At 46.6% G+C, this 25,470-nt stretch overlaps 21 non-coding genes across 21 annotated transcripts; 5 read left to right on the forward strand and 16 right to left on the reverse strand.

Annotated features, from left to right (window-relative positions):
- The first annotated feature begins 597 nt into the window (after positions 1–597).
- On the forward strand, positions 598–738 carry LOC143741992 (U4 spliceosomal RNA). Its single transcript, XR_013205308.1, has one exon. It is a non-coding gene; the product is annotated as a U4 spliceosomal RNA (small nuclear RNA).
- A 1,494-nt stretch (positions 739–2,232) lies between these two features.
- Positions 2,233–2,314, reverse strand: trnas-gcu (transfer RNA serine (anticodon GCU)). Its single transcript has one exon. It is a non-coding gene; the product is annotated as a tRNA-Ser (tRNA).
- A 1,810-nt stretch (positions 2,315–4,124) lies between these two features.
- trnas-gcu (transfer RNA serine (anticodon GCU)) lies at positions 4,125–4,206 on the reverse strand. The gene has a single exon. It is a non-coding gene; the product is annotated as a tRNA-Ser (tRNA).
- An 823-nt stretch (positions 4,207–5,029) lies between these two features.
- On the reverse strand, positions 5,030–5,111 carry trnas-gcu (transfer RNA serine (anticodon GCU)). Its single transcript has one exon. It is a non-coding gene; the product is annotated as a tRNA-Ser (tRNA).
- Positions 5,112–6,314: 1,203 nt separating this feature from the next.
- On the reverse strand, positions 6,315–6,396 carry trnas-gcu (transfer RNA serine (anticodon GCU)). Its single transcript has one exon. It is a non-coding gene; the product is annotated as a tRNA-Ser (tRNA).
- Positions 6,397–7,584: 1,188 nt separating this feature from the next.
- Positions 7,585–7,666, reverse strand: trnas-gcu (transfer RNA serine (anticodon GCU)). The gene has a single exon. It is a non-coding gene; the product is annotated as a tRNA-Ser (tRNA).
- A 966-nt stretch (positions 7,667–8,632) lies between these two features.
- Positions 8,633–8,772, forward strand: LOC143742113 (U4 spliceosomal RNA). The gene has a single exon (XR_013205355.1). It is a non-coding gene; the product is annotated as a U4 spliceosomal RNA (small nuclear RNA).
- Positions 8,773–10,266: 1,494 nt separating this feature from the next.
- Positions 10,267–10,348, reverse strand: trnas-gcu (transfer RNA serine (anticodon GCU)). Its single transcript has one exon. It is a non-coding gene; the product is annotated as a tRNA-Ser (tRNA).
- A 977-nt stretch (positions 10,349–11,325) lies between these two features.
- trnas-gcu (transfer RNA serine (anticodon GCU)) lies at positions 11,326–11,407 on the reverse strand. The gene has a single exon. It is a non-coding gene; the product is annotated as a tRNA-Ser (tRNA).
- Positions 11,408–13,120: 1,713 nt separating this feature from the next.
- Positions 13,121–13,202, reverse strand: trnas-gcu (transfer RNA serine (anticodon GCU)). Its single transcript has one exon. It is a non-coding gene; the product is annotated as a tRNA-Ser (tRNA).
- Positions 13,203–13,573: 371 nt separating this feature from the next.
- On the reverse strand, positions 13,574–13,655 carry trnas-gcu (transfer RNA serine (anticodon GCU)). Its single transcript has one exon. It is a non-coding gene; the product is annotated as a tRNA-Ser (tRNA).
- A 966-nt stretch (positions 13,656–14,621) lies between these two features.
- LOC143741562 (U4 spliceosomal RNA) lies at positions 14,622–14,762 on the forward strand. The gene has a single exon (XR_013205133.1). It is a non-coding gene; the product is annotated as a U4 spliceosomal RNA (small nuclear RNA).
- Positions 14,763–16,238: 1,476 nt separating this feature from the next.
- Positions 16,239–16,379, forward strand: LOC143741578 (U4 spliceosomal RNA). Its single transcript, XR_013205144.1, has one exon. It is a non-coding gene; the product is annotated as a U4 spliceosomal RNA (small nuclear RNA).
- A 1,484-nt stretch (positions 16,380–17,863) lies between these two features.
- Positions 17,864–17,945, reverse strand: trnas-gcu (transfer RNA serine (anticodon GCU)). The gene has a single exon. It is a non-coding gene; the product is annotated as a tRNA-Ser (tRNA).
- A 958-nt stretch (positions 17,946–18,903) lies between these two features.
- Positions 18,904–19,044, forward strand: LOC143741584 (U4 spliceosomal RNA). Its single transcript, XR_013205146.1, has one exon. It is a non-coding gene; the product is annotated as a U4 spliceosomal RNA (small nuclear RNA).
- Positions 19,045–20,742: 1,698 nt separating this feature from the next.
- Positions 20,743–20,824, reverse strand: trnas-gcu (transfer RNA serine (anticodon GCU)). Its single transcript has one exon. It is a non-coding gene; the product is annotated as a tRNA-Ser (tRNA).
- A 1,194-nt stretch (positions 20,825–22,018) lies between these two features.
- trnas-gcu (transfer RNA serine (anticodon GCU)) lies at positions 22,019–22,100 on the reverse strand. Its single transcript has one exon. It is a non-coding gene; the product is annotated as a tRNA-Ser (tRNA).
- A 695-nt stretch (positions 22,101–22,795) lies between these two features.
- On the reverse strand, positions 22,796–22,877 carry trnas-gcu (transfer RNA serine (anticodon GCU)). The gene has a single exon. It is a non-coding gene; the product is annotated as a tRNA-Ser (tRNA).
- A 977-nt stretch (positions 22,878–23,854) lies between these two features.
- On the reverse strand, positions 23,855–23,936 carry trnas-gcu (transfer RNA serine (anticodon GCU)). The gene has a single exon. It is a non-coding gene; the product is annotated as a tRNA-Ser (tRNA).
- Positions 23,937–24,744: 808 nt separating this feature from the next.
- trnas-gcu (transfer RNA serine (anticodon GCU)) lies at positions 24,745–24,826 on the reverse strand. Its single transcript has one exon. It is a non-coding gene; the product is annotated as a tRNA-Ser (tRNA).
- Positions 24,827–24,963: 137 nt separating this feature from the next.
- trnas-gcu (transfer RNA serine (anticodon GCU)) lies at positions 24,964–25,045 on the reverse strand. Its single transcript has one exon. It is a non-coding gene; the product is annotated as a tRNA-Ser (tRNA).
- Between the last annotated feature and the right edge of the window lie 425 nt (positions 25,046–25,470).

Raw genomic sequence — 25,470 nt, forward strand, 5'->3', positions numbered from 1 at the left:
ACGAAGACGATGGGATTCGACACAGGCATAAAGAGTGGATTAGCAGTCCATCGCCTTAACCATTCGGCCACCTTGTCACTCACCTGCACGTCTTTAGGAGGAAGGTTGGGAAACTCACAACTGTGTTGATAGAGGGAGATGTGCTTATGTTTCTTTTGTGTGCTGCTTCTGCTTTGTTGGTAAGAACCTAGAGAGAACGCCTGGGTCAAGAAAATGGCAGCATAGCTTACATTGGACCTCTCTCAGAATATGTTTGCAGTGTCCTTGCAATCTTCATTATCCTACCCAAACTGGTAGGGGGCTCATCGAATCGATCCAAAACTCAAACATGTTCTTGGAGATTGAGGCTTATAACTCTGCCCCTTTGTTACCAGGATACTCATAAGTATATCCCATAAAAAATACCGCACATTTTGTTCTTTGAGCTAAGAGAGAACAATTACTAAACCTCTATGTGCATTTCACTCACCTGTTTCATAGACACACCATGCAGCCGGCCGTTCCAAAAGGCTGATTACATGGCAGTTTAAAACGTGATACCACCCTGTCGTTCCATGTCCAGATAAAAACACAGGAGACGTCGCTACCTTGTCTGGCATTCTTTCGCAGAGGCAATATCATAGCCTATGAGGCTCATCCGAGACGTGATCTATGCTGGTTGAAAACTTTACCCAATACCCCGCTGGGATGACTTGAAATACAGTCAGCCCTGGCAATTTTTGACAGTCTCTTGAGAGGCTTCATGACTTGTTGTAAAAGGGAATTTTACTTTTGCTTTTTTTACATTATGTTTTCGCTGTGGTGTTGAAAGCATAAGCTTGAAGGTGGCTGGTTTAGCCAGGATTTGGACCTCCCTTGAACGTGTTTTTGTATTTAAAATGATTATATCCATTAACCAGGGGGCTCTCATAACCGAAATACAGCTATAATTAAAAGCTTGCCATGAGCTGCACCCCTGCGGTTGACCTGTCCTTTAGACTCCCTGTGAAACTAAACACCAAAGATGGGACTCAAACCCATGCGCACAGAGCACAAAGGATTAGCAGTCCATCGCCTTAACCACGCAGCAACTCGCCTGCACGTAGAGTTTTTCTGCATCTATCTTTAGTATGATGACGTTATAGTTGGAAGCAAAAAGCTTTGCCAGGCACACTTGGCTTTCTTGAACACTAAAGACAACAAACGACGAGGATGGGATTCGAACCCACGAGTGCAGAACACAATGGATTAGCAGTGCATCGCCTTAACGACTCTGCCACCTCGTCACTCACCTGCTCATCTGCCCGAAGCTGGGCCGTGGTGTGTTTCTGCAGCTATTTTAAGGATGATGTCGTTAAAGTCGGCAGCAATGTCATTTGAACTGCTTTTCCATGCGAACTTGGCTCTCTCGAAACACTAAAGACATCAAACGTCGTGGATGGGATTCGAACCCACGCGTGCAGAGCACAATGGATTAGCAGTACATCACCTTAATCACTCGCCTGCACAACTGCCCGAAGCTGGTGTGTTTCTGCAGCTATTTTAATGATGATGTCGTTAAAGTCGGCAGCAACGTACTTTGAACGGCTTTTCCATGCGCACTTGGCTCTCTCGAAACACTAAAGACAACAAACGCCTATGATGGGATTCGAACAAACGCATGAAGAGCACAATGAATCAGCAGTCCATCACCTTAACCATTCGGCCACCTCGTCACTCACCTACACGTCTTTAGGAGGAAGGTTGGGAAACTCACAACTGTGTTGATAGAGGGAGATGTGCATATGTTTCTTTTGTGTGCTGCTTCTGCTTTGTTGGTAAGAACCTAGAGAGAACGCCTGGGTCAAGAAAATGGCAGCATAGCTTACATTGGACCTCTCTCAGAATATGTTTGCAGTGTCCTTGCACTCTTCATTATCCTACCCAAACTGGTAGGGGGCTCATCGAATCGATCCCAAACTCAAACATGTTCTTGGAGATTGAGGGTTATAACTCTGGCCCTTTGTAACCAGGATAGCCATAAGTATCTCCCATCAAAAATACCGCACATTTTGTTCTTTGAGCTAAGAGAGAACAATTAATAAACCTCTATGTGCATTTCACTCACCTGTTTCATAGACACACCATGCAGCCGGCCGTTCCAAAAGGCTGATTACATGGCAGTTTAAAACGTGATACCACCCTGTCGTTCCATGTCCAGATAAAACCACAGGAGACGTCGCTACCTTGTCTGGATTTCTTTCGTCTGGCGAACGACGAGGATGGGATTCGAACCCACGCGTGCAGAGCACAATGGATTAGCAGTCCATCGCCTTAACCACTCGGCCACCTCGTCACTACGCCTGCACATCTGCCCGAAGCTGGGGTGTGGTGTGTTTCTGCAGCTATTTTAAGGATGATGTCGTTAAAGTCGGCAGCAATGTCATTTGAACGGCTTTTCCATGCGCACTTGGCTCTCTCGAAACACTAGAGACATCAAACGACGAGGATGGGATTCGAACCCACACATAAAGAGCACAATGGATTAGCAGTCCATCGCTTTAACCAGTCGGCCACCTCGTCACTCGCCAGCACGACTGTCCGAAGCTGGGCTGTGGTGTGTTTCTGCAGCTATTTTAATGGTGATGTCGTTAAAGTCGGCAGCAATGTACTTTGAACGGCTTTTCCATGCGACATGGCTCTCTCGAAACACTAAAGACAACAAACGAAGACGATGGGATTCGAACACACGCATAAAGAGTGGATTAGCAGTCCATCGCCTTAACCATTCGGCCACCTTGTCACTCACCTGCACGTCTTTAGGAGGAAGGTTGGGAAACTCACAACTGTGTTGATAGAGGGAGATGTGCTTATGTTTCTTTTGTGTGCTGCTTCTGCTTTGTTGGTAAGAACCTAGAGAGAACGCCTGGGTCAAGAAAATGGCAGCATAGCTTACATTGGACCTCTCTCAGAATATGTTTGCAGTGTCCTTGCAATCTTCATTATCCTACCCAAACTGGTAGGGGGCTCATCGAATCGATCCAAAACTCAAACATGTTCTTGGAGATTGAGGCTTATAACTCTGCCTCTTTGTTACCAGGATACTCATAAGTATATCCCATAAAAAATACCGCACATTTTGTTCTTTGAGCTAAGAGAGAACAATTAATAAACCTCTATGTGCATTTCACTCACCTGTTTCATAGACACACCATGCAGCCGGCCGTTCCAAAAGGCTGATTACATGGCAGTTTAAAACGTGATACCACCCTGTCGTTCCATGTCCAGATAAAAGCACAGGAGACATCGCTACCTTGTCTGGCGAACGACGAGGATGGGATTCGAACCCACGCGTGCAGAGCACAATGGATTAGCAGTCCATCGCTTTAACCAGTCGGCCACCTCGTCACTCGCCAGCACGACTGCCCGAAGCTGGGCTGTGGTGTGTTTCTGCAGCTATTTTAATGGTGATGTCGTTAAAGTCGGCAGCAATGTACTTTGAACGGCTTTTCCATGCGACATGGCTCTCTCGAAACACTAAAGACAACAAACGAAGACGATGGGATTCGAACACACGCATAAAGAGTGGATTAGCAGTCCATCGCCTTAACCATTCGGCCACCTTGTCACTCACCTGCACGTCTTTAGGAGGAAGGTTGGGAAACTCACAACTGTGTTGATAGAGGGAGATGTGCTTATGTTTCTTTTGTGTGCTGCTTCTGCTTTGTTGGTAAGAACCTAGAGAGAACGCCTGGGTCAAGAAAATGGCAGCATAGCTTACATTGGACCTCTCTCAGAATATGTTTGCAGTGTCCTTGCACTCTTCATTATCCTACCCAAACTGGTAGGGGGCTCATCGAATCGATCCAAAACTCAAACATGTTCTTGGAGATTAAGGCTTATAACTCTGCCCCTTTGTTACCAGGATACTCATAAGTATACCCCATAAAAAATACTGCACATTTTGTTCTTTGAGCTAAGAGAGAACAATTAATAAACCTCTATGTGCATTTCACTCACCTGTTTCATAGACACACCATGCAGCCGGCCGTTCCAAAAGGCTGATTACATGGCAGTTTAAAACGTGATACCACCCTGTCGTTCCATGTCCAGATAAAAGCACAGGAGACGTCGCTACCTTGTCTGGCTTTCTTTCGTCTGGCGAACGACGAGGATGGGATTCGAACCCACGCGTGCAGAGCACAATGGATTAGCAGTCCATCGCTTTAACCACTCTGCCACCTCGTCACTCGCCTGCACAACTGCCCGAAGCTGGCTTGTTTCTGCAGCTATTTTAATGATGATGTCGTTAAAGTCGGCAGCAATGTCCTTTGAACGGCTTTTCCATGCGCACTTGGCTCTCTCGAAACACTAAAGACAACAAACGACGAGGATGGGATTCGAACCCACGCTTTTCCATGCGACATGGCTCTCTCGAAACACTAAAGACAACAAACGAAGACGATGGGATTCGAACACACGCATAAAGAGTGGATTAGCAGTCCATCGCCTTAACCATTCGGCCACCTTGTCACTCACCTGCACGTCTTTAGGAGGAAGGTTGGGAAACTCACAACTGTGTTGATAGAGGGAGATGTGCTTATGTTTCTTTTGTGTGCTGCTTCTGCTTTGTTGGTAAGAACCTAGAGAGAACGCCTGGGTCAAGAAAATGGCAGCATAGCTTACATTGTACCTCTCTCAGAATATGTTTGCAGTGTCCTTGCACTCTTCATTATCCTACCCAAACTGGTAGGGGGCTCATCGAATCGATCCAAAACTCAAACATGTTCTTGGAGATTAAGGCTTATAACTCTGCCCCTTTGTTACCAGGATACTCATAAGTATATCCCATAAAAAATACCGCACATTTTGTTCTTTGAGCTAAGAGAGAACAATTAATAAACCTCTATGTGCATTTCACTCACCTGTTTCATAGACACACCATGCAGCCGGCCGTTCCAAAAGGCTGATTACATGGCAGTTTAAAACGTGATACCACCCTGTCGTTCCATGTCCAGATAAAAGCACAGGAGACGTCGCTACCTTGTCTGGCTTTCTTTCGTCTGGCGAACGACGAGGATGGGATTCGAACCCACGCGTGCAGAGCACAATGGATTAGCAGTCCATCGCTTTAACCACTCTGCCACCTCGTCACTCGCCTGCACAACTGCCCGAAGCTGGTTTGTTTCTGCAGCTATTTTAATGATGATGTCGTTAAAGTCGGCAGCAATGTCCTTTGAACGGCTTTTCCATGCGCACTTGGCTCTCTCAAAACACTAAAGACAACAAACGACGAGGATGGGATTCGAACCCACACATAAAGAGCACAATGGATTAGCAGTCCATCGCTTTAACCAGTCGGCCACCTCGTCACTCGCCAGCACGACTGTCCGAAGCTGGGCTGTGGTGTGTTTCTGCAGCTATTTTAAGGATGATGTCGTTAAAGTCGGCAGCAATGTCATTTGAACGGCTTTTCCATGCGCACTTGGCTCTCTCGAAACACTAGAGACATCAAACGACGAGGATGGGATTCGAACCCACACATAAAGAGCACAATGGATTAGCAGTCCATCGCTTTAACCAGTCGGCCACCTCGTCACTCGCCAGCACGACTGTCCGAAGCTGGGCTGTGGTGTGTTTCTGCAGCTATTTTAATGGTGATGTCGTTAAAGTCGGCAGCAATGTACTTTGAACGGCTTTTCCATGCGACATGGCTCTCTCGAAACACTAAAGACAACAAACGAAGACGATGGGATTCGAACACACGCATAAAGAGTGGATTAGCAGTCCATCGCCTTAACCATTCGGCCACCTTGTCACTCACCTGCACGTCTTTAGGAGGAAGGTTGGGAAACTCACAACTGTGTTGATAGAGGGAGATGTGCTTATGTTTCTTTTGTGTGCTGCTTCTGCTTTGTTGGTAAGAACCTAGAGAGAACGCCTGGGTCAAGAAAATGGCAGCATAGCTTACATTGGACCTCTCTCAGAATATGTTTGCAGTGTCCTTGCAATCTTCATTATCCTACCCAAACTGGTAGGGGGCTCATCGAATCGATCCAAAACTCAAACATGTTCTTGGAGATTGAGGCTTATAACTCTGCCTCTTTGTTACCAGGATACTCATAAGTATATCCCATAAAAAATACCGCACATTTTGTTCTTTGAGCTAAGAGAGAACAATTAATAAACCTCTATGTGCATTTCACTCACCTGTTTCATAGACACACCATGCAGCCGGCCGTTCCAAAAGGCTGATTACATGGCAGTTTAAAACGTGATACCACCCTGTCGTTCCATGTCCAGATAAAAGCACAGGAGACGTCGCTACCTTGTCTGGCTTTCTTTCGTCTGGCGAACGACGAGGATGGGATTCGAACCCACGCGTGCAGAGCACAATGGATTAGCAGTCCATCGCTTTAACCACTCTGCCACCTCGTCACTCGCCTGCACAACTGCCCGAAGCTGGTTTGTTTCTGCAGCTATTTTAATGATGATGTCGTTAAAGTCGGCAGCAATGTCCTTTGAACGGCTTTTCCATGCGCACTTGGCTCTCTCAAAACACTAAAGACAACAAACGACGAGGATGGGATTCGAACCCACACATAAAGAGCACAATGGATTAGCAGTCCATCGCTTTAACCAGTCGGCCACCTCGTCACTCGCCAGCACGACTGTCCGAAGCTGGGCTGTGGTGTGTTTCTGCAGCTATTTTAAGGATGATGTCGTTAAAGTCGGCAGCAATGTCATTTGAACGGCTTTTCCATGCGCACTTGGCTCTCTCGAAACACTAGAGACATCAAACGACGAGGATGGGATTCGAACCCACACATAAAGAGCACAATGGATTAGCAGTCCATCGCTTTAACCAGTCGGCCACCTCGTCACTCGCCAGCACGACTGTCCGAAGCTGGGCTGTGGTGTGTTTCTGCAGCTATTTTAATGGTGATGTCGTTAAAGTCGGCAGCAATGTACTTTGAACGGCTTTTCCATGCGACATGGCTCTCTCGAAACACTAAAGACAACAAACGAAGACGATGGGATTCGAACACACGCATAAAGAGTGGATTAGCAGTCCATCGCCTTAACCATTCGGCCACCTTGTCACTCACCTGCACGTCTTTAGGAGGAAGGTTGGGAAACTCACAACTGTGTTGATAGAGGGAGATGTGCTTATGTTTCTTTTGTGTGCTGCTTCTGCTTTGTTGGTAAGAACCTAGAGAGAACGCCTGGGTCAAGAAAATGGCAGCATAGCTTACATTGGACCTCTCTCAGAATATGTTTGCAGTGTCCTTGCAATCTTCATTATCCTACCCAAACTGGTAGGGGGCTCATCGAATCGATCCAAAACTCAAACATGTTCTTGGAGATTGAGGCTTATAACTCTGCCTCTTTGTTACCAGGATACTCATAAGTATATCCCATAAAAAATACCGCACATTTTGTTCTTTGAGCTAAGAGAGAACAATTAATAAACCTCTATGTGCATTTCACTCACCTGTTTCATAGACACACCATGCAGCCGGCCGTTCCAAAAGGCTGATTACATGGCAGTTTAAAACGTGATACCACCCTGTCGTTCCATGTCCAGATAAAAGCACAGGAGACGTCGCTACCTTGTCTGGCGAACGACGAGGATGGGATTCGAACCCACGCGTGCAGAGCACAATGGATTAGCAGTCCATCGCCTTAACCACTCGGCCACCTCGTCACTACGCCTGCACATCTGCCCGAAGCTGGGGTGTGGTGTGTTTCTGCAGCTATTTTAAGGATGATGTCGTTAAAGTTGGCAGCAATGTCATTTGAACGGCTTTTCCATGCGCACTTGGCTCTCTCGAAACACTAGAGACATCAAACGACGAGGATGGGATTCGAACCCACACATAAAGAGCACAATGGATTAGCAGTCCATCGCTTTAACCAGTCGGCCACCTCGTCACTCGCCAGCACGACTGTCCGAAGCTGGGCTGTGGTGTGTTTCTGCAGCTATTTTAATGGTGATGTCGTTAAAGTTGGCAGCAATGTACTTTGAACGGCTTTTCCATGCGACATGGCTCTCTCGAAACACTAAAGACAACAAACGAAGACGATGGGATTCGACACAGGCATAAAGAGTGGATTAGCAGTCCATCGCCTTAACCATTCGGCCACCTTGTCACTCACCTGCACGTCTTTAGGAGGAAGGTTGGGAAACTCACAACTGTGTTGATAGAGGGAGATGTGCTTATGTTTCTTTTGTGTGCTGCTTCTGCTTTGTTGGTAAGAACCTAGAGAGAACGCCTGGGTCAAGAAAATGGCAGCATAGCTTACATTGGACCTCTCTCAGAATATGTTTGCAGTGTCCTTGCAATCTTCATTATCCTACCCAAACTGGTAGGGGGCTCATCGAATCGATCCAAAACTCAAACATGTTCTTGGAGATTGAGGCTTATAACTCTGCCCCTTTGTTACCAGGATACTCATAAGTATATCCCATAAAAAATACCGCACATTTTGTTCTTTGAGCTAAGAGAGAACAATTAATAAACCTCTATGTGCATTTCACTCACCTGTTTCATAGACACACCATGCAGCCGGCCGTTCCAAAAGGCTGATTACATGGCAGTTTAAAACGTGATACCACCCTGTCGTTCCATGTCCAGATAAAAACAGAGGAGACGTCGCTACCTTGTCTGGCATTCTTTCGCAGAAGCAATATCATAGCCTATGAGGCTCATCCGAGACGTGATCTTTGCTGGTTGAAAACTTTAAGAATACCCCGCTGGGATGACTTGAAATACAGTCAGCCCTGGCAATTTTTGACAGTCTCTTGAGAGGCTTCATGACTTGTTGTAAAAGGGAATTTTACTTTTGCTTTTTTTACATTCTGTTTTCGCTGTGGTGTTGAAAGCATAAGCTTGAAGGTGGCTGGTTTAGCCAGGATTTGGACCTCCCTTGAACGTGTTTTTGTATTTAAAATGATTATATCCATTAACCAGGGGGCTCTCATAACTGAAATACAGCTATAATTAAAAGCTTGCCATGAGCTGCACCCCTGCGGTTGACCTGTCCTTTAGACTCCCTGTGAAACTAAACACCAAAGATGGGACTCAAACCCATGCGCACAGAGCACAAAGGATTAGCAGTCCATCGCCTTAACCACGCAGCAACTCGCCTGCACGTAGAGTTTTTCTGCATCTATCTTTAGTATGATGACGTTATAGTTGGAAGCAAAAAGCTTTGCCAGGCACACTTGGCTTTCTTGAACACTAAAGACAACAAACGACGAGGATGGGATTCGAACCCACGAGTGCAGAACACAATGGATTAGCAGTGCATCGCCTTAACGACTCGGCCACCTCGTCACTCACCTGCTCATCTGCCCGAAGCTGGGCCGTGGTGTGTTTCTGCAGCTATTTTAAGGATGATGTCGTTAAAGTCGGCAGCAATGTCATTTGAACTGCTTTTCCATGCGAACTTGGCTCTCTCGAAACACTAAAGACATCAAACGTCGTGGATGGGATTCGAACCCACGCGTGCAGAGCACAATGGATTAGCAGTACATCACCTTAATCACTCGCCTGCACAACTGCCCGAAGCTGGTGTGTTTCTGCAGCTATTTTAATGATGATGTCGTTAAAGTCGGCAGCAACGTACTTTGAACGGCTTTTCCATGCGCACTTGGCTCTCTCGAAACACTAAAGACAACAAACGCCTATGATGGGATTCGAACAAACGCATGAAGAGCACAATGAATCAGCAGTCCATCACCTTAACCATTCGGCCACCTCGTCACTCACCTACACGTCTTTAGGAGGAAGGTTGGGAAACTCACAACTGTGTTGATAGAGGGAGATGTGCATATGTTTCTTTTGTGTGCTGCTTCTGCTTTGTTGGTAAGAACCTAGAGAGAACGCCTGGGTCAAGAAAATGGCAGCATAGCTTACATTGGACCTCTCTCAGAATATGTTTGCAGTGTCCTTGCACTCTTCATTATCCTACCCAAACTGGTAGGGGGCTCATCGAATCGATCCCAAACTCAAACATGTTCTTGGAGATTGAGGGTTATAACTCTGGCCCTTTGTAACCAGGATAGCCATAAGTATCTCCCATCAAAAATACCGCACATTTTGTTCTTTGAGCTAAGAGAGAACAATTAATAAACCTCTATGTGCATTTCACTCACCTGTTTCATAGACACACCATGCAGCCGGCCGTTCCAAAAGGCTGATTACATGGCAGTTTAAAACGTGATACCACCCTGTCGTTCCATGTCCAGATAAAACCACAGGAGACGTCGCTACCTTGTCTGAATTTCTTTCGTCTGGCGAACGACGAGGATGGGATTCGAACCCACGCGTGCAGAGCACAATGGATTAGCAGTCCATCGCCTTAACCACTCGGCCACCTCGTCACTCGCCTGCACAACTGCCCGAAGCTGGTGTGTTTCTGCAGCTATTTTAATGATGATGTCGTTAAAGTCGGCAGCAATGTCATTTGAACGGCTTTTCCATGCGCACTTGGCTCTCTCGAAACACTAAAGACAACAAACGACGAGGATGGGATTCGAACCCACGCGTGCAGAGCACAATGGATTAGCAGTCCATCGCTTTAACCAGTCGGCCACCTCGTCACTCGCCAGCACGACTGCCCGAAGCTGGGCTGTGGTGTGTTTCTGCAGCTATTTTAATGGTGATGTCGTTAAAGTCGGCAGCAATGTACTTTGAACGGCTTTTCCATGCGACATGGCTCTCTCGAAACACTAAAGACAACAAACGAAGACGATGGGATTCGAACACACGCATAAAGAGTGGATTAGCAGTCCATCGCCTTAACCATTCGGCCACCTTGTCACTCACCTGCACGTCTTTAGGAGGAAGGTTGGGAAACTCACAACTGTGTTGATAGAGGGAGATGTGCTTATGTTTCTTTTGTGTGCTGCTTCTGCTTTGTTGGTAAGAACCTAGAGAGAACGCCTGGGTCAAGAAAATGGCAGCATAGCTTACATTGGACCTCTCTCAGAATATGTTTGCAGTGTCCTTGCACTCTTCATTATCCTACCCAAACTGGTAGGGGGCTCATCGAATCGATCCAAAACTCAAACATGTTCTTGGAGATTAAGGCTTATAACTTTGCCCCTTTGTTACCAGGATACTCATAAGTATATCCCATAAAAAATACCGCACATTTTGTTCTTTGAGCTAAGAGAGAACAATTAATAAACCTCTATGTGCATTTCACTCACCTGTTTCATAGACACACCATGCAGCCGGCCGTTCCAAAAGGCTGATTACATGGCAGTTTAAAACGTGATACCACCCTGTCGTTCCATGTCCAGATAAAAGCACAGGAGACGTCGCTACCTTGTCTGGCTTTCTTTCGTCTGGCGAACGACGAGGATGGGATTCGAACCCACGCGTGCAGAGCACAATGGATTAGCAGTCCATCGCTTTAACCACTCTGCCACCTCGTCACTCGCCTGCACAACTGCCCGAAGCTGGTTTGTTTCTGCAGCTATTTTAATGATGATGTCGTTAAAGTCGGCAGCAATGTCCTTTGAACGGCTTTTCCATGCGCACTTGGCTCTCTCGAAACACTAAAGACAACAAACGACGAGGATGGGATTCGAACCCACGCTTTTCCATGCGACATGGCTCTCTCGAAACACTAAAGACAACAAACGAAGACGATGGGATTCGAACACACGCATAAAGAGTGGATTAGCAGTCCATCGCCTTAACCATTCGGCCACCTTGTCACTCACCTGCACGTCTTTAGGAGGAAGGTTGGGAAACTCACAACTGTGTTGATAGAGGGAGATGTGCTTATGTTTCTTTTGTGTGCTGCTTCTGCTTTGTTGGTAAGAACCTAGAGAGAACGCCTGGGTCAAGAAAATGGCAGCATAGCTTACATTGGACCTCTCTCAGAATATGTTTGCAGTGTCCTTGCACTCTTCATTATCCTACCCAAACTGGTAGGGGGCTCATCGAATCGATCCAAAACTCAAACATGTTCTTGGAGATTAAGGCTTATAACTCTGCCCCTTTGTTACCAGGATACTCATAAGTATATCCCATAAAAAATACCGCACATTTTGTTCTTTGAGCTAAGAGAGAACAATTAATAAACCTCTATGTGCATTTCACTCACCTGTTTCATAGACACACCATGCAGCCGGCCGTTCCAAAAGGCTGATTACATGGCAGTTTAAAACGTGATACCACCCTGTCGTTCCATGTCCAGATAAAAGCACAGGAGACGTCGCTACCTTGTCTGGCTTTCTTTCGTCTGGCGAACGACGAGGATGGGATTCGAACCCAGGCGTGCAGAGCACAATGGATTAGCAGTCCATCGCTTTAACCACTCTGCCACCTCGTCACTCGCCTGCACAACTGCCCGAAGCTGGTTTGTTTCTGCAGCTATTTTAATGATGATGTCGTTAAAGTCGGCAGCAATGTCCTTTGAACGGCTTTTCCATGCGCACTTGGCTCTCTCGAAACACTAAAGACAACAAACGACGAGGATGGGATTCGAACCCACGCTTTTCCATGCGACATGGCTCTCTCGAAACACTAAAGACAACAAACGAAGACGATGGGATTCGAACACACGCATAAAGAGTGGATTAGCAGTCCATCGCCTTAACCATTCGGCCACCTTGTCACTCACCTGCACGTCTTTAGGAGGAAGGTTGGGAAACTCACAACTGTGTTGATAGAGGGAGATGTGCTTATGTTTCTTTTGTGTGCTGCTTCTGCTTTGTTGGTAAGAACCTAGAGAGAACGCCTGGGTCAAGAAAATGGCAGCATAGCTTACATTGGACCTCTCTCAGAATATGTTTGCAGTGTCCTTGCACTCTTCATTATCCTACCCAAACTGGTAGGGGGCTCATCGAATCGATCCAAAACTCAAACATGTTCTTGGAGATTAAGGCTTATAACTCTGCCCCTTTGTTACCAGGATACTCATAAGTATATCCCATAAAAAATACCGCACATTTTGTTCTTTGAGCTAAGAGAGAACAATTAATAAACCTCTATGTGCATTTCACTCACCTGTTTCATAGACACACCATGCAGCCGGCCGTTCCAAAAGGCTGATTACATGGCAGTTTAAAACGTGATACCACCCTGTCGTTCCATGTCCAGATAAAAGCACAGGAGACGTCGCTACCTTGTCTGGCGAACGACGAGGATGGGATTCGAACCCACGCGTGCAGAGCACAATGGATTAGCAGTCCATCGCCTTAACCACTCGGCCACCTCGTCACTACGCCTGCACATCTGCCCGAAGCTGGGGTGTGGTGTGTTTCTGCAGCTATTTTAAGGATGATGTCGTTAAAGTCGGCAGCAATGTCATTTGAACGGCTTTTCCATGCGCACTTGGCTCTCTCGAAACACTAGAGACATCAAACGACATGGATGGGATTCGAACAAACGCGTGCAGAGCAGAATGGATTAGCAGTCCATCGCGTTAACCACTCGGCCACCTCGTCACTCACCTGCTCATCTGGCCGAAGCTGGGCTGTGGTGTGTTTCTGCAGCTATTTTAAGGATGAAGTCGTTAAAGTCGGCAGCAATGTCATTTGAACGGCTTTTCCATGCGCACTTGGCTCTCTCGAAACACTAAAGACAACAAACGACGAGGATGGGATTCGAACCCACGCGTGCAGAGCACAATGGATTAGCAGTCCATCGCCTTAACCACTCGGCCACCTCGTCACTACGCCTGCACATCTGCCCGAAGCTGGGGTGTGGTGTGTTTCTGCAGCTATTTTAAGGATGATGTCGTTAAAGTCGGCAGCAATGTCATTTGAACGGCTTTTCCATGCGCACTTGGCTCTCTCGAAACACTAGAGACATCAAACGACGAGGATGGGATTCGAACCCACACATAAAGAGCACAATGGATTAGCAGTCCATCGCTTTTACCAGTCGGCCACCTCGTCACTCGCCAGCACGACTGCCCGAAGCTGGGCTGTGGTGTGTTTCTGCAGCTATTTTAATGGTGATGTCGTTAAAGTTGGCAGCAATGTACTTTGAACGGCTTTTCCATGCGACATGGCTCTCTCGAAACACTAAAGACAACAAACGAAGACGATGGGATTCGACACAGGCATAAAGAGTGGATTAGCAGTCCATCGCCTTAACCATTCGGCCACCTTGTCACTCACCTGCACGTCTTTAGGAGGAAGGTTGGGAAACTCACAACTGTGTTGATAGAGGGAGATGTGCTTATGTTTCTTTTGTGTGCTGCTTCTGCTTTGTTGGTAAGAACCTAGAGAGAACGCCTGGGTCAAGAAAATGGCAGCATAGCTTACATTGGACCTCTCTCAGAATATGTTTGCAGTGTCCTTGCAATCTTCATTATCCTACCCAAACTGGTAGGGGGCTCATCGAATCGATCCAAAACTCAAACATGTTCTTGGAGATTGAGGCTTATAACCCTGCCCCTTTGTTACCAGGATACTCATAAGTATATCCCATAAAAAATACCGCACATTTTGTTCTTTGAGCTAAGAGAGAACAATTAATAAACCTCTATGTGCATTTCACTCACCTGTTTCATAGACACACCATGCAGCCGGCCGTTCCAAAAGGCTGATTACATGGCAGTTTAAAACGTGATACCACCCTGTCGTTCCATGTCCAGATAAAAACACAGGAGACGTCGCTACCTTGTCTGGCATTCTTTCGCAGAGGCAATATCATAGTCTATGAGGCTCATCCGAGACGTGATCTTTGCTGGTTGAAAACTTTACCCAATACCCCGCTGGGATGACTTGAAATACAGTCAGCCCTGGCAATTTTTGACAGTCTCTTGAGAGGCTTCATGACTTGTTGTAAAAGGGAATTTTACTTTTGCTTTTTTTACATTCTGTTTTCGCTGTGGTGTTGAAAGCATAAGCTTGAAGGTGGCTGGTTTAGCCAGGATTTGGACCTCCCTTGAACGTGTTTTTGTATTTAAAATGATTATATCCATTAACCAGGGGGCTCTCATAACCGAAATACAGCTATAATTAAAAGCTTGCCATGAGCTGCACCCCTGCGGTTGACCTGTCCTTTAGACTCCCTGTGAAACTAAACACCAAAGATGGGACTCAAACCCATGCGCACAGAGCACAAAGGATTAGCAGTCCATCGCCTTAACCACGCAGCAACTCGCCTGCACGTAGAGTTTTTCTGCATCTATCTTTAGTATGATGACGTTATAGTTGGAAGCAAAAAGCTTTGCCAGGCACACTTGGCTTTCTTGAACACTAAAGACAACAAACGACGAGGATGGGATTCGAACCCACGAGTGCAGAACACAATGGATTAGCAGTGCATCGCCTTAACGACTCGGCCACCTCGTCACTCACCTGCTCATCTGCCCGAAGCTGGGCCGTGGTGTGTTTCTGCAGCTATTTTAAGGATGATGTCGTTAAAGTCGGCAGCAATGTCATTTGAACTGCTTTTCCATGCGAACTTGGCTCTCTCGAAACACTAAAGACATCAAACGTCGTGGATGGGATTCGAACCCACGCGTGCAGAGCACAATGGATTAGCAGTACATCACCTTAATCACTCGCCTGCACAACTGCCCGAAGCTGGTGTGTTTCTGCAGCTATTTTAATGATGATGTCGTTAAAGTCGGCAGCAACGTACTTTGAACGGCTTTTCCATGCGCACTTGGCTCTCTCGAAACACTAAAGACAACAAACGCCTATGATGGGATTCGAACAAACGCATGAAGAGCACAATGAATCAGCAGTCCATCACCTTAACCATTCGGCCACCTCGTCACTCACCTACACGTCTTTAGGAGGAAGGTTGGGAAACTCACAACTGTGTTGATAGAGGGAGATGTGCATATGTTTCTTTTGTGTGCTGCTTCTGCTTTGTTGGTAAGAACCTAGAGAGAACGCCTGGGTCAAGAAAATGGCAGCATAGCTTACATTGGACCTCTCTCAGAATATGTTTGCAGTGTCCTTGCACTCTTCATTATCCTACCCAAACTGGTAGGGGGCTCATCGAATCGATCCCAAACTCAAACATGTTCTTGGAGATTGAGGGTTATAACTCTGGCCCTTTGTAACCAGGATAGCCATAAGTATCTCCCATCAAAAATACCGCACATTTTGTTCTTTGAGCTAAGAGAGAACAATTAATAAACCTCTATGTGCATTTCACTCACCTGTTTCATAGACACACCATGCAGCCGGCCGTTCCAAAAGGCTGATTACATGGCAGTTTAAAACGTGATACCACCCTGTCGTTCCATGTCCAGATAAAAGCACAGGAGACGTCGCTACCTTGTCTGGCATTCTTTCGCAGAGGCAATATCATAGTCTATGAGGCTCATCCGAGACGTGATCTTTGCTGGTTGAAAACTTTACCCAATACCCCGCTGGGATGACTTGAAATACAGTCAGCCCTGGCAATTTTTGACAGTCTCTTGAGAGGCTTCATGACTTGTTGTAAAAGGGAATTTTACTTTTGCTTTTTTTACATTCTGTTTTCGCTGTGGTGTTGAAAGCATAAGCTTGAAGGTGGCTGGTTTAGCCAGGATTTGGACCTCCCTTGAACGTGTTTTTGTATTTAAAATGATTATATCCATTAACCAGGGGGCTCTCATAACCGAAATACAGCTATAATTAAAAGCTTGCCATGAGCTGCACCCCTGCGGTTGACCTGTCCTTTAGACTCCCTGTGAAACTAAACACCAAAGATGGGACTCAAACCCATGCGCACAGAGCACAAAGGATTAGCAGTCCATCGCCTTAACCACGCAGCAACTCGCCTGCACGTAGAGTTTTTCTGCATCTATCTTTAGTATGATGACGTTATAGTTGGAAGCAAAAAGCTTTGCCAGGCACACTTGGCTTTCTTGAACACTAAAGACGAGGATGGGATTCGAACCCACGAGTGCAGAACACAATGGATTAGCAGTGCATCGCCTTAACGACTCGGCCACCTCGTCACTCACCTGCTCATCTGCCCGAAGCTGGGCCGTGGTGTGTTTCTGCAGCTATTTTAAGGATGATGTCGTTAAAGTCGGCAGCAATGTCATTTGAACTGCTTTTCCATGCGAACTTGGCTCTCTCGAAACACTAAAGACATCAAACGTCGTGGATGGGATTCGAACCCACGCGTGCAGAGCACAATGGATTAGCAGTACATCACCTTAATCACTCGCCTGCACAACTGCCCGAGGCTGGTGTGTTTCTGCAGCTATTTTAATGATGATGTCGTTAAAGTCGGCAGCAACGTACTTTGAACGGCTTTTCCATGCGCACTTGGCTCTCTCGAAACACTAAAGACAACAAACGCCTATGATGGGATTCGAACAAACGCATGAAGAGCACAATGAATCAGCAGTCCATCACCTTAACCATTCGGCCACCTCGTCACTCACCTACACGTCTTTAGGAGGAAGGTTGGGAAACTCACAACTGTGTTGATAGAGGGAGATGTGCATATGTTTCTTTTGTGTGCTGCTTCTGCTTTGTTGGTAAGAACCTAGAGAGAACGCCTGGGTCAAGAAAATGGCAGCATAGCTTACATTGGACCTCTCTCAGAATATGTTTGCAGTGTCCTTGCACTCTTCATTATCCTACCCAAACTGGTAGGGGGCTCATCGAATCGATCCCAAACTCAAACATGTTCTTGGAGATTGAGGGTTATAACTCTGGCCCTTTGTAACCAGGATAGCCATAAGTATCTCCCATCAAAAATACCGCACATTTTGTTCTTTGAGCTAAGAGAGAACAATTAATAAACCTCTATGTGCATTTCACTCACCTGTTTCATAGACACACCATGCAGCCGGCCGTTCCAAAAGGCTGATTACATGGTAGTTTAAAACGTGATACCACCCTGTCGTTCCATGTCCAGATAAAAGCACAGGAGACGTCGCTACCTTGTCTGGATTTCTTTCGTCTGGCGAACGACGAGGATGGGATTCGAACCCACGCGTGCAAAGCACAATGGATTAGCAGTCCATCGCCTTAACCACTCGGCCACCTCGTCACTCGCCTGCACAACTGCCCGAAGCTGGTGTGTTTCTGCAGCTATTTTAATGATGATGTCGTTAAAGTCGGCAGCAATGCCATTTGAACGGCTTTTCCATGCGCACTTGGCTCTCTCGAAACACTAAAGACAACAAACGACGAGGATGGGATTCGAACCCACGCGTGCAGAGCACAATGGATTAGCAGTCCATCGCTTTAACCAGTCGGCCACCTCGTCACTCCCCAGCACGACTGCCCGAAGCTGGGCTGTGGTGTGTTTCTGCAGCTATTTTAATGGTGATGTCGTTAAAGTCGGCAGCAATGTACTTTGAACGGCTTTTCCATGCGACATGGCTCTCTCGAAACACTAAAGACAACAAACGAAGACGATGGGATTCGAACACACGCATAAAGAGTGGATTAGCAGTCCATCGCCTTAACCATTCGGCCACCTTGTCACTCACCTGCACGTCTTTAGGAGGAAGGTTGGGAAACTCACAACTGTGTTGATAGAGGGAGATGTGCTTATGTTTCTTTTGTGTGCTGCTTCTGCTTTGTTGGTAAGAACCTAGAGAGAACGCCTGGGTCAAGAAAATGGCAGCATAGCTTACATTGGACCTCTCTCAGAATATGTTTGCAGTGTCCTTGCACTCTTCATTATCCTACCCAAACTGGTAGGGGGCTCATCGAATCGATCCAAAACTCAAACATGTTCTTGGAGATTAAGGCTTATAACTCTGCCCCTTTGTTACCAGGATACTCATAAGTATATCCCATAAAAAATACCGCACATTTTGTTCTTTGAGCTAAGAGAGAACAATTAATAAACCTCTATGTGCATTTCACTCACCTGTTTCATAGACACACCATGCAGCCGGCCGTTCCAAAAGGCTGATTACATGGCAGTTTAAAACGTGATACCACCCTGTCGTTCCATGTCCAGATAAAAACACAGGAGACGTCGCTCCTTGTCTGGCATTCTTTCGCAGAGGCAATATCATAGTCTATGAGGCTCATCCGAGACGTGATCTTTGCTGGTTGAAAACTTTACCCAATACCCCGCTGGGATGACTTGAAATACAGTCAGCCCTGGCAATTTTTGACAGTCTCTTGAGAGGCTTCATGACTTGTTGTAAAAGGGAATTTTACTTTTGCTTTTTTTACATTCTGTTTTCGCTGTGGTGTTGAAAGCATAAGCTTGAAGGTGGCTGGTTTAGCCAGGATTTGGACCTCCCTTGAACGTGTTTTTGTATTTAAAATGATTATATCCATTAACCAGGGGGCTCTCATAACCGAAATACAGCTATAATTAAAAGCTTGCCATGAGCTGCACCCCTGCGGTTGACCTGTCCTTTAGACTCCCTGTGAAACTAAACACCAAAGATGGGACTCAAACCCATGCGCACAGAGCACAAAGGATTAGCAGTCCATCGCCTTAACCACGCAGCAACTCGCCTGCACGTAGAGTTTTTCTGCATCTATCTTTAGTATGATGACGTTATAGTTGGAAGCAAAAAGCTTTGCCAGGCACACTTGGCTTTCTTGAACACTAAAGACAACAAACGACGAGGATGGGATTCGAACCCACGAGTGCAGAACACAATGGATTAGCAGTGCATCGCCTTAACGACTCGGCCACCTCGTCACTCACCTGCTCATCTGCCCGAAGCTGGGCCGTGGTGTGTTTCTGCAGCTATTTTAAGGATGATGTCGTTAAAGTCGGCAGCAATGTCATTTGAACTGCTTTTCCATGCGAACTTGGCTCTCTCGAAACACTAAAGACATCAAACGTCGTGGATGGGATTCGAACCCACGCGTGCAGAGCACAATGGATTAGCAGTACATCACCTTAATCACTCGCCTGCACAACTGCCCGAAGCTGGTGTGTTTCTGCAGCTATTTTAATGATGATGTCGTTAAAGTCGGCAGCAACGTACTTTGAACGGCTTTTCCATGCGCACTTGGCTCTCTCGAAACACTAAAGACAACAAACGCCTATGATGGGATTCGAACAAACGCATGAAGAGCACAATGAATCAGCAGTCCATCACCTTAACCATTCGGCCACCTCGTCACTCACCTACACGTCTTTAGGAGGAAGGTTGGGAAACTCACAACTGTGTTGATAGAGGGAGATGTGCATATGTTTCTTTTGTGTGCTGCTTCTGCTTTGTTGGTAAGAACCTAGAGAGAACGCCTGGGTCAAGAAAATGGCAGCATAGCTTACATTGGACCTCTCTCAGAATATGTTTGCAGTGTCCTTGCACTCTTCATTATCCTACCCAAACTGGTAGGGGGCTCATCGAATCGATCCCAAACTCAAACATGTTCTTGGAGATTGAGGGTTATAACTCTGGCCCTTTGTAACCAGGATAGCCATAAGTATCTCCCATCAAAAATACCGCACATTTTGTTCTTTGAGCTAAGAGAGAACAATTAATAAACCTCTATGTGCATTTCACTCACCTGTTTCATAGACACACCATGCAGCCGGCCGTTCCAAAAGGCTGATTACATGGCAGTTTAAAACGTGATACCACCCTGTCGTTCCATGTCCAGATAAAAGCACAGGAGACGTCGCTACCTTGTCTGGCGAACGACGAGGATGGGATTCGAACCCACGCGTGCAGATCACAATGGATTAGCAGTCCATCGCCTTAACCACTCTGCCACCTCGTCACTCGCCTGCACAACTGCCCGAAGCTGGTGTGTTTCTGCAGCTATTTTAATGATGATGTTGTTAAAGTCGGCAGCAATGTCCTTTGAACGGCTTTTCCATGCGCACTTGGCTCTCTCGAAACACTAAAGACAACAAACGACGAGGATGGGATTCGAACCCACGCGTGCAGAGCACAATGGATTAGCAGTCCATCGCCTTAACCACTCTGCCACCTCGTCACTCACCTGCTCATCTGCCCGAAGCTGGGCTCTGGTGTGTTTCTGCAGCTATTTTAAGGATGATGTCGTTAAAGTCGGCAGCAATGTCATTTGAACGGCTTTTCCATGCGCACTTGGCTCTCTCGAAACACTAGAGACATCAAACGACATGGATGGGATTCGAACAAACACGTGCAGAGCAGAATGGATTAGCAGTCCATCGCGTTAACCACTCGGCCACCTCGTCACTCACCTGCTCATCTGGCCGAAGCTGGGCTGTGGTGTGTTTCTGCAGCTATTTTAAGGATGATGTCGTTAAAGTCGGCAGCAATGTCATTTGAACGGCTTTTCCATGCGCACTTGGCTCTCTCGAAACACTAAAGACATCAAACGACGAGGATGGGATTCGAACCCACACATAAAGAGCACAATGGATTAGCAGTCCATCGCTTTAACCAGTCGGCCACCTCGTCACTCGCCAGCACGCCCGCCCGAAGCTGGGCTGTGGTGTGTTTCTGCAGCTATTTTAATGGTGATGTCGTTAAAGTTGGCAGCAATGTACTTTGAACGGCTTTTCCATGCGACATGGCTCTCTCGAAACACTAAAGACAACAAACGAAGACGATGGGATTCGACACAGGCATAAAGAGTGGATTAGCAGTCCATCGCCTTAACCATTCGGCCACCTTGTCACTCACCTGCACGTCTTTAGGAGGAAGGTTGGGAAACTCACAACTGTGTTGATAGAGGGAGATGTGCTTATGTTTCTTTTGTGTGCTGCTTCTGCTTTGTTGGTAAGAACCTAGAGAGAACGCCTGGGTCAAGAAAATGGCAGCATAGCTTACATTGGACCTCTCTCAGAATATGTTTGCAGTGTCCTTGCACTCTTCATTATCCTACCCAAACTGGTAGGGGGCTCATCGAATCGATCCCAAACTCAAACATGTTCTTGGAGATTGAGGGTTATAACTCTGGCCCTTTGTAACCAGGATAGCCATAAGTATCTCCCATCAAAAATACCGCACATTTTGTTCTTTGAGCTAAGAGAGAACAATTAATAAACCTCTATGTGCATTTCACTCACCTGTTTCATAGACACACCATGCAGCCGGCCGTTCCAAAAGGCTGATTACATGGCAGTTTAAAACGTGATACCACCCTGTCGTTCCATGTCCAGATAAAAGCACAGGAGACGTCGCTACCTTGTCTGGCGAACGACGAGGATGGGATTCGAACCCACGCGTGCAGAGCACAATGGATTAGCAGTCCATCGCCTTAACCACTCGGCCACCTCGTCACTCGCCAGCACGACTGCCCGAAGCTGGTGTGTTTCTGCAGCTATTTTAATGATGATGTCGTTAAAGTCGGCAGCAATGTCATTTGAACGGCTTTTCCATGCGCACTTGGCTCTCTCGAATCAGCAGTCCATCACCTTAACCATTCGGCCACCTCGTCACTCACCTACACGTCTTTAGGAGGAAGGTTGGGAAACTCACAACTGTGTTGATAGAGGGAGATGTGCATATGTTTCTTTTGTGTGCTGCTTCTGCTTTGTTGGTAAGAACCTAGAGAGAACGCCTGGGTCAAGAAAATGGCAGCATAGCTTACATTGGACCTCTCTCAGAATATGTTTGCAGTGTCCTTGCACTCTTCATTATCCTACCCAAACTGGTAGGGGGCTCATCGAATCGATCCCAAACTCAAACATGTTCTTGGAGATTGAGGGTTATAACTCTGGCCCTTTGTAACCAGGATAGCCATAAGTATCTCCCATCAAAAATACCGCACATTTTGTTCTTTGAGCTAAGAGAGAACAATTAATAAACCTCTATGTGCATTTCACTCACCTGTTTCATAGACACACCATGCAGCCGGCCGTTCCAAAAGGCTGATTACATGGCAGTTTAAAACGTGATACCACCCTGTCGTTCCATGTCCAGATAAAACCACAGGAGACGTCGCTACCTTGTCTGGATTCTTTCGTCTGGCGAACGACGAGGATGGGATTCGAACCCACGCGTGCAGAGCACAATGGATTAGCAGTCCATCGCCTTAACCACTCGGCCACCTCGTCACTCGCCTGCACAACTGCCCGAAGCTGGTGTGTTTCTGCAGCTATTTTAATGATGATGTCGTTAAAGTCGGCAGCAATGTCATTTGAACGGCTTTTCCATGCGCACTTGGCTCTCTCGAAACACTAAAGACAACAAACGACGAGGATGGGATTCGAACCCACGCGTGCAGAGCACAATGGATTAGCAGTCCATCGCTTTAACCAGTCGGCCACCTCGTCACTCGCCAGCACGACTGCCCGAAGCTGGGCTGTGGTGTGTTTCTGCAGCTATTTTAATGGTGATGTCGTTAAAGTCGGCAGCAATGTACTTTGAACGGCTTTTCCATGCGACATGGCTCTCTCGAAACACTAAAGACAACAAACGAAGACGATGGGATTCGAACACACGCATAAAGAGTGGATTAGCATTCCATCGCCTTAACCATTCGGCCACCTTGTCACTCACCTGCACGTCTTTAGGAGGAAGGTTGGGAAACTCACAACTGTGTTGATAGAGGGAGATGTGCTTATGTTTCTTTTGTGTGCTGCTTCTGCTTTGTTGGTAAGAACCTAGAGAGAACGCCTGGGTCAAGAAAATGGCAGCATAGCTTACATTGGACCTCTCTCAGAATATGTTTGCAGTGTCCTTGCACTCTTCATTATCCTACCCAAACTGGTAGGGGGCTCATCGAATCGATCCAAAACTCAAACATGTTCTTGGAGATTAAGGCTTATAACTCTGCCCCTTTGTTACCAGGATACTCATAAGTATATCCCATAAAAAATACCGCACATTTTGTTCTTTGAGCTAAGAGAGAACAATTAATAAACCTCTATGTGCATTTCACTCACCTGTTTCATAGACACACCATGCAGCCGGCCGTTCCAAAAGGCTGATTACATGGCAGTTTAAAACGTGATACCACCCTGTCGTTCCATGTCCAGATAAAAGCACACGAGACGTCGCTACCTTGTCTGGATTTCTTTCGTCTGGCGAACGACGAGGATGGGATTCGAACCCACGCGTGCAGAGCACAATGGATTAGCAGTCCATCGCTTTAACCACTCTGCCACCTCGTCACTCGCCTGCACAACTGCCCGAAGCTGGTTTGTTTCTGCAGCTATTTTAATGATGATGTCGTTAAAGTCGGCAGCAATGTCCTTTGAACGGCTTTTCCATGCGCACTTGGCTCTCTCGAAACACTAAAGACAACAAACGACGAGGATGGGATTCGAACCCACGCTTTTCCATGCGACATGGCTCTCTCGAAACACTAAAGACAACAAACGAAGACGATGGGATTCGAACACACGCATAAAGAGTGGATTAGCAGTCCATCGCCTTAACCATTCGGCCACCTTGTCACTCACCTGCACGTCTTTAGGAGGAAGGTTGGGAAACTCACAACTGTGTTGATAGAGGGAGATGTGCTTATGTTTCTTTTGTGTGCTGCTTGTTCTTTGTTGGTAAGAACCTAGAGAGAACGCCTGGGTCAAGAAAATGGCAGCATAGCTTACATTGGACCTCTCTCAGAATATGTTTGCAGTGTCCTTGCAATCTTCATTATCCTACCCAAACTGGTAGGGGGCTCATCGAATCGATCCAAAACTCAAACATGTTCTTGGAGATTGAGGCTTATAACTCTGCCCCTTTGTTACCAGGATACTCATAAGTATATCCCATAAAAAATACCGCACATTTTGTTCTTTGAGCTAAGAGAGAACAATTAATAAACCTCTATGTGCATTTCACTCACCTGTTTCATAGACACACCATGCACCCGGCCGTTCCAAAAGGCTGATTACATGGCAGTTTAAAACGTGATACCACCCTGTCGTTCCATGTCCAGATAAAAGCACAGGAGACGTCGCTACCTTGTCTGGCGAACGACGAGGATGGGATTCAAACCCACGCGTGCAGAGCACAATGGATTAGCAGTCCATCGCCTTAACCACTCTGCCACCTCGTCACTCGCCTGCACAACTGCCCGAAGCTGGTGTGTTTCTGCAGCTATTTTAATGATGATGTTGTTAAAGTCGGCAGCAATGTCCTTTGAACGGCTTTTCCATGCGCACTTGGCTCTCTCGAAACACTAAAGACAACAAACGACGAGGATGGGATTCGAACCCACGCGTGCAGAGCACAATGGATTAGCAGTCCATCGCCTTAACCACTCGGCCACCTCGTCACTCACCTGCTCATCTGCCCGAAGCTGGGCTCTGGTGTGTTTCTGCAGCTATTTTAAGGATGATGTCGTTAAAGTCGGCAGCAATGTCATTTGAACGGCTTTTCCATGCGCACTTGGCTCTCTCGAAACACTAGAGACATCAAACGACATGGATGGGATTCGAACAAACACGTGCAGAGCAGAATGGATTAGCAGTCCATCGCGTTAACCACTCGGCCACCTCGTCACTCACCTGCTCATCTGGCCGAAGCTGGGCTGTGGTGTGTTTCTGCAGCTATTTTAAGGATGATGTCGTTAAAGTCGGCAGCAATGTCATTTGAACGGCTTTTCCATGCGCACTTGGCTCTCTCGAAACACTAAAGACATCAAACGACGAGGATGGGATTCGAACCCACACATAAAGAGCACAATGGATTAGCAGTCCA

The sequence above is a fragment of the Siphateles boraxobius genome, unplaced genomic scaffold (genome assembly GCF_051911475.1).
Source record: "Siphateles boraxobius isolate OS27281-9 unplaced genomic scaffold, OSU_SipBor_1 1, whole genome shotgun sequence".
NCBI classification, from domain to species: domain Eukaryota; kingdom Metazoa; phylum Chordata; class Actinopteri; order Cypriniformes; family Leuciscidae; genus Siphateles; species Siphateles boraxobius.